The sequence below is a fragment of the Lepidothrix coronata genome, unplaced genomic scaffold (genome assembly GCF_001604755.1).
Source record: "Lepidothrix coronata isolate B3197 unplaced genomic scaffold, Lepidothrix_coronata-1.0 Scaffold31, whole genome shotgun sequence".
Taxonomy (NCBI): domain Eukaryota; kingdom Metazoa; phylum Chordata; class Aves; order Passeriformes; family Pipridae; genus Lepidothrix; species Lepidothrix coronata.
This window is the reverse complement of record NW_016690211.1, coordinates 5801367-5808641: the sequence shown is the minus strand read 5'-3', so window position 1 is coordinate 5808641 and position 7275 is coordinate 5801367. Positions and strand designations below refer to the sequence as shown.

Genomic DNA, 7275 nt, shown 5'->3' with positions numbered 1-7275 from the left:
ATCTACTTATATCCTAGCTGTAGATTGTGGGAGCTTGGAAATATCCTATATAGCCCTGATCTGAACACTGTGCTGGGACACAAATTGCAGTCTAAATAAGCAGATAAGTAATTAATCTCAAAGACCTTCCAATTCCTGATAATTAACCTCCTTTTATTCTTGCCTCATATATTTAGGAATTATATGACTAAACATTTCATTAAATATATAAACATTTAATATAATGCTTCATTCAACGTGCAGATTAAAACATTAGCTTGAAGGAACATTTTAAAATGTGGCCAGAATTTTGCACTTCTCTGGGTATTAAAAACTTTAAATTACTGGTGTTTATATCACCTATATACCAGTACTATGCTGCATATACAGTACACTATAAAGCTGTATAATGTGTTTCAGTAGGGAAGACTATAAAGCAGTAAATCAAACTGAAGAGTCTTTCAGGAAATGGTCCATGTGCAGAAAAGGCACTTCACAACATGCTTGAAGGGCTTAACTCTTTTCTTTACTAGGGATCCGAAATGTTCCAGTTTTATCAAGTGGCAGCTGCAATAACAGTAACGTTTTACCTGCTTGCAACAGAAAATGCCCAATGTGTAAGAACACAAGTCAGATTTTTGGCAACTAAATTGTTACCAAATAAATAATATTTTGTGCCAATACAGAAGAAAATTAAGCACAGTTGCAAACAAATAATATTGGTTTTCTGTGAAACTTCAGCTATGTGTAAATAGTTTTACACTGAGTTCATAAATAGCCTGTGAAATACAAGAGCTCTTGCTTATTTGAAGAGTTAGGATACATGTAGTATGCAAGTGAAGCCTGACATGGAATCGGGTTTTAAAGGGAATGGGGGGGTTGTTCTACGAGCTTTGGCAATATACGAGGAATGGCTTCAGGCTATAGGATTTCAGAATAAGAATGTCACAAGAGGCTTTTTGTCAGCTGGGGGAAGGGGGAGAGTGGATTCTCTACTCTGAAATGTCTATTTAGCAGCAGAACTCGAGTGATCTTAAAAGACACAGAAGACATGTTGAAACAAGAGGAAAAAAGCCCACAACATTATTTTTTCAGTCCCTCTAGTTAGAGCCTTGTTCCACTTAAACCTTTGTTGCCAAACACCAATTTTTGAGGGTGCTGAAGCAGGCATATCCATACAGATTGAAATCTGCCAATTATACAATTGAACCATACTTGTACAATATCAAACTGTAATCCTCATAATCAAAGACACACCAACCACAATTTGAAGACAAAGCAAAAGTGACAAAGTGCTCTTTTCATAATGAAAAAACGGTGAAACTTAAGATGTCAGTTGTCCTGATACATTAAGAAGGGCTTGAACACCAAAAGCCCTGTAGGAGAAAATGGAAAGGACCGAGACTCCTGAGTGTAGAGACCACCTATGGGAGAAACAGCAGCATCTATAGGATCTAAGGAAGAGCATCAACTGTGAGCAGGGACATAGAGTAATAAATCTAACCTGCAGGTTAGATAAATACCTATCAGACACTATTTAAGTATAGACCATTTTGTCTTGAGGAAAGCAGAGGAACTAAATGACTTTTGAAGTGTCCATCCAGCTCTACTTTGTTGTGTAGAAAATATACAATATTCTCAGAGTAAGCAACACATTTTTGTTGGGGATATTAAGCCATCACAGAAAGTAAACCAAAATAATCAGAGATTGGTATTAAACACATGAGAAATAGGTTATCTTCCACTTTTTTTTTTCCCAAAGTTCTTAATCTTTTCTCATTAGCAGCTCAGGCCAGTCCTTGAAACAGGGTATTAAACTAGATGCTCTATTTGTCTAGCAAATCCATCTACTCCTTTAAAGATGTAACTAAGAATATAATATAGCTCATATCCTACTCAAGACCCAAAATAATTTAAAAAGTGGATGGGCAAAAGCCTAAAGTGTATGGCAGGAAGCAACTCGGGCATGCATCAGTGATATCTGGTGCTTTCCTGACTAGAAAGAGCCTCCTTTGACACTCTCAGCACCACCAAAGTCAGTGGCGTGGCACTGGAACATATTTCTTCTCACTCCTGAACTGGAATTCATCTGGAATGAAGAGGGTATGTTAGTGTCTGATTTACAAAAGTCATTTTTTCAGGGTTATTGAATGAAGAAATGTGCAAAGATAACCATGGAGAGAACACAGAGGCTTTGCTGGATCACGATCACATCAATGAACTACATTAAGGACCATTCCTTAGCAACTCGGCCTTCCATAAACACCTTTTCAGGACTGACACCCTGACTGAGGCACCGAGCCTGCCCTCGCCACAGCGCTCTGCTCACACCGCAGCTGTTAACAAGCGCGTTCTCCAGCCGCCCGTGCTCCCAGGGGAGCCTTGCGAAACGTCGGGAAGGCCGCTGGCTGCTCGGGCCTGCCCAGGACAACACCTCTGCCGCGCCGCCAGCGCAGGCCCGGCAGGACACGGGCCGAGAGAAGCTTCCAGTGGCCTGGCCGGCGGCGGCCCGGCCAGGCGCCGGCTGTCCTCAAGAGAGCGCAGAGCTGGCACACACCTCGAAGGAAAGCCGTGAGGGACCGGGGGGCTCGGGCACATCGGGCACACGCGGCCAAAGGGATGCTGGGATAGGACACCGCCCCCCGCACGACCCCCCGCGCCCCCGCGATCCCGGCACGGGCCGCCGCGTTCCGGGAAGCCCCGACCCTTCTCTGGACACGCCCACTCTGCCGACGTCACGGCTCCCGTTGACCAATGGCAGCGCAGAGGGGAGGAGGGGGCGGGCGGGACGCGCGGAGGCCGGGGCGGGGCCGGAGCGTGGCCGGTCGCGGGGCCGCGCGTGCGGGACGGCGGCGGGATGGCGCGAGGCGGCCCGGCCACCGTTTAGGGGCAGCGGCCTGGGGGCGCGAGCGGCGCCGGGTAAGGGCCGGGGGTCCGGTCAGCGCGGTTATCCCGTCCCTTCCCATTCCCTCCCCTCCGGGCCCTCAGCGCCCTCGCCCTGAGGGGCGTCCGCTGCCGGGGGCCGCACGCCGCGGGCGGGAGCACCGGGGCGTTCGTCCAGGGCTGACAGGGATTCAGGCCGGGATCTGTGGCGGACGCAGTCGGCCCTTGCGCCACTCGTTCCCCGGGCCGATCGCCAGCCGTGCCCCGCGGCCGTGTCCCGCCTCGTCCCGCCTCCTCTCGGAGCGCCGGCGGAGCTGCCCGGCGGTGACGCTCCGAACGCGACACGACCTCGCCCGGGCGTGCGTCGAGTCCCCCGCGGAGCCGCTGCCGGGGGTCCCGTCCGCGGGGGGAGGTCAGGCCGAAGGGTATCTGGGCTCTCCCCCGGTGCGGAGTGGCGAGTGCCGGCGCTCTGCGCTGACAGTGGGGCCGCGACCGTCGCTGTGCTCGCGTCTATCGGGCACTCTCGGCTCCCTGATAAGCTCGGCCGCGCTATCGGCGGGCGTTTCCTTGATGGAAAGATTTGCGTTTTGTTGCCTTCACCACAAGAGGTTTGCTCTTGTTGCCTGTGGTTGAGAAGGTAGTAAAGTGCTGGCCTTGAAAGAGGCGCACGCTTGTTTTTACTGCTGGTCCAGTAGTGATTCCCTGAGGAATTAGGGAGGAGCGGGTGGGTGCAGTGGTCAGTCTCGGTCCTCTGGTAATTTCCAGCGTGCTCCGGAGCTCCAGTCATCCCTGTAGTAGGGTTCGGATGCTTTCCCTAGAGAAAACAGGCGTCATTATTTTCTTCTCTCAGATGATGAAACTGAGGCACAAAGGAAAGCGGTCTGCCAAGTGTGTTGGCAGTGCAGAGGAGAATAAATACCAGTCTCAGTTTTCATCCTTGTGTTAGGCTGACTAGGAGTTTGCCAGCTGGTGGCTTCTTGTTACTTCTGAGGCATTTCTGAAGGAGAAACCTGGGAGTAGAATTATGTGGGATTATAGTTTTGTCATTGGTGATCTGTCCTGTCACTAGGAGGGGGAAAAAAGGGGGGGATCCACAACTTGAAGAAATTGGATAGTTTTGGGAATTAATGGTCTTTTTTCTTTCACTCTCTTTTTAATAAAAACATAAAATTTCTCTTCTTATATACTGTTACTTTCAGAGGAATATTTATGTAAAAGATATCTCTAGAGCATCTAACTTCTGAACTCAAAAGATTTTTAATCTGTTATGTTGATGTATCACAATAAGAATGTAGAGTGGTGATGAAATTTTGAGATTACTTCCTAGAAGTTGAGCCCTAGAAGTAATTATTTGAATCTTGTTTACATGTCTAGAAATGTGATAGCTTCAAGTAAAGCCAGTACATAAATATTTTTGGCTGTGGGGGGAAGATACATGCACATCCATGAGTACATAAAATGCAGATACACCGTTTCCTGTGTTGCTTGTCTGGAGGATTAGCACTAGCACAATTACATGAAAATAAATAAACTTGGCCATTTTTTTAGTAATGATTTTTTTATTAGTGAGAACTGTCTAAATTAGAGAACCAGCATTGGTGAAGATTAGGTTTGACTTCAAGATGAGTTCATGGAATGCTAAAACATTATTTTGTATAAATTAGTTTGATTTTTGGACTAAAGCTGCTCATTAGCTTTGAAAAAATCCTGAAGTATTTCAGAGAGAATTATTTATAGTTTTAAGAAAATACCAGGAAGAACTTAATTATTGCAAGCAAATATTTGGTTCCTCTAGTTAGATATTTCAGTAATTTTAATCTGTGTCCCTTTTTTGTTTTTCTTATTTTCTCTTCATTTTTTATTCTGAGTGTTATACTAAAACCCCAGAGGTAGGGAGAAGCCTCCTTCTAGAGACAAAGGAATGAATAATGTATAGAAAATGCGTACCTATAGACTGAAAGGGATAGAGATAATCATTTTCTCATAGAGAGATTTTAAATATGAGAATGAATTTCAGAATATTCTGTAGCTATAAGGAATGTTATGTAATATTTTCAAGTGCTTCTCTTAGAGGTGTTTGGTGTTTTTTGAGCCTCATAAAGATTTCCAAGAAGGAAGTAAGCTTGGAGGAAGGAAGGAAGCTTGCAGATTAAATACTCTTAATTAGAAAGCAGTTACTGTTGGAGTAATCAAAATTCCTTCAGAATAGCTACAGCTTTTAGATGTCCTTTAAGTATCTGTCTGGCTTATTGTAAAACCTCAAGCTGTAGCTGCTTTGTGCAGTATCACTGGCCCTATCTGCCTGAGCTGTGTGGATTCTTAGTGAGAGATTACCACTTGAAGCTCTAAACTTTGCTCTTAATTTTTTTTGAGGAATTTCTGTAAATCCATTTGCCAGCAACTTTTGGTCTTCCATGATTGGTGATGAGCCTTAACAGATTGAACACCTTCCTGTGGGGGTTGTGGTGTTATCTGAACTTCCTGACTTGCAAGCCGGCTTTGCTGGCAAGTACATGTTTTGGCTACAGTCTCTTAAGCTGACATTGTCATTTGCAGGTCATTTGGAAAGTAATTGTCACCTCTCTGAAACGGAGAGGTGATAATTCGTTATATGACATCTGTATTCATTTTGGGGTAGTTCTCATGATTTATGAAATAAGATTAATTTTTAAGACTTCTCTCTTGCTGAAAGTAATAATACCTGTTTTGGATGAATGCCTGACACTTCTTCAAAAACAGGTCACAGGTTAATTATAAAACGCAACACTGTTGCTATTTTGTGCATATGAAGCTTGGCTTTAGGGTCGTTCTTAGTTTTTCATAGGACACTGCCTGAAGTATCAGCTTAAGGTTCAGGCATGAAGGCTTAGTGCTTTCCTTTCAAAATGGTTTCAGGATGTGAAGAAGAATAATAGAAGTTCCATATGATTTAGAGTTTAAATGGGGTGATCTCATAGCATATAAGTTTTGTAAGTCTGTCTTTACCGAAGTCATCAGAGCGTTTTAACAGGTTTTCTTCCTCTATGAGATTACTTATGTTGTGAGTTAAGGACTGTTACCGACAGCATTTCTAAATTGACTATGTTGGTTTTACTTTGTAGTATTTTGATGCACTTTGATCCCTTGCCACTTAGGCAGACTAAACTGAGAATAACTTGACAGACTTCAAGCATCAGTTTCTTTCGCTGTCTCCCTTTTGTCTTCACCTAGTGATGCACAACAACTGCATAGTGTACATAAGTGTTGATTTGGCTTTTTGGTTTTTTGGGGTATTTTTTATGAAACGCATCTGAACTAACTACGTGCTTCAGTGTTAGTTCAGCATCAGGTTCAATTTGCACCTTAGATTCCTAATACGCTGTACCAGCTTTGGGCTCTACTTAACGAGTGAAAGAAACTATTGAGTTTTCTGTTGTCTAAACTAACGGCTTAGTCTGACTTAAAGTAGTTGATGGTGAACAATTAGTGATTAACATTTCTGTTGAATGATGGCACTGTCTTTTAAAGTTTGGGTTAGCTTATATGCAGGGTATCTTTGCTTTAGCATTTTTACATGCTCAGATAAGAAAATGCTACTTTGCAGAGAAGTATCTTCCTCATTCTAATGTAAAGTATGGGTCCTTGTTTTGTTAGTTACAAGCCCCACCATTTTTTTTTCGGTTTTTTTACAGCCTTCTTGTAGGCTAGATGGGTGGAGGTGTCTAGTGTAATTCTGGTTCTTTCCCCTAGAACTAAATTATTAAAGTAGCATACATTAGAAGGGATTGTAATAGACCCTTTGTGGGCTGGGAGGTGTGTAGCTTCAGTCTTCTTCAAACTGTATTGATCAGCGGAGGAGGGGAGAAGTAAAATAAGTCAGAATAGCCTAAAGCAGATATATGCTGAATTGTAGCATGATTTTGACACTATAGTTGCAACTGCTTGGTTCCCATACTGTAGGTGGGTGGGCTTTCCACTTAACTCTCCTTTGCAGATGATGAAGCATGAGTCTCGATTCTCTTGAGTTTTAGGAGCTGAATGCAGTACCACAATTAAGTACCATAACCTATGGAGAGTTCATTGCTCCCTCAAAACAGGTGCTAAATTTCCAAAGTGCAAGATAGTGTAGAGATTTGGACTTAAGCCTCTCAGATGTGAATAAATCTGCTCAGGACAACTGAAATGTAGTATTCCAAGCCTGGAAAACAGTTGAATACAGAAATGGCATTTATTTTAAAGGATAGTAATTTTATTTAAATTTCCTATGAAAAACATCATACTGTAGGACAAAATCTGTGATAATTCCTTGTTATTGTTTACTTCTGATGACTGTTGCTTTTTATTTATTTTCAGTTGCTTTGCAGTTTTTTTTTTTACTAACCTGAGCCATACTTAATAACTGCTGGTGTGAAAATCATTGAATAGTTTTGTGGA

At 43.3% G+C, this 7275-nt stretch overlaps 1 protein-coding gene across 2 annotated transcripts in view; it reads left to right on the top strand.

Annotated features, from left to right (window-relative positions):
- Positions 1-2820: 2820 nt before the first annotated feature.
- IL6ST (interleukin 6 signal transducer) overlaps positions 2821-7275 on the top strand; it is a 31567-nt gene continuing 27112 nt past the window's right edge. The window contains exon 1 of one of the 2 annotated variants that reach the window (XM_017811258.1): positions 2821-2898. The gene's annotated coding sequence lies outside the window, so the exon portion shown is untranslated. Of the gene's footprint in view, positions 2899-3375; positions 3500-7275 lie in introns of those variants that run through there. The other variant, XM_017811259.1, reaches the window with a different exon arrangement.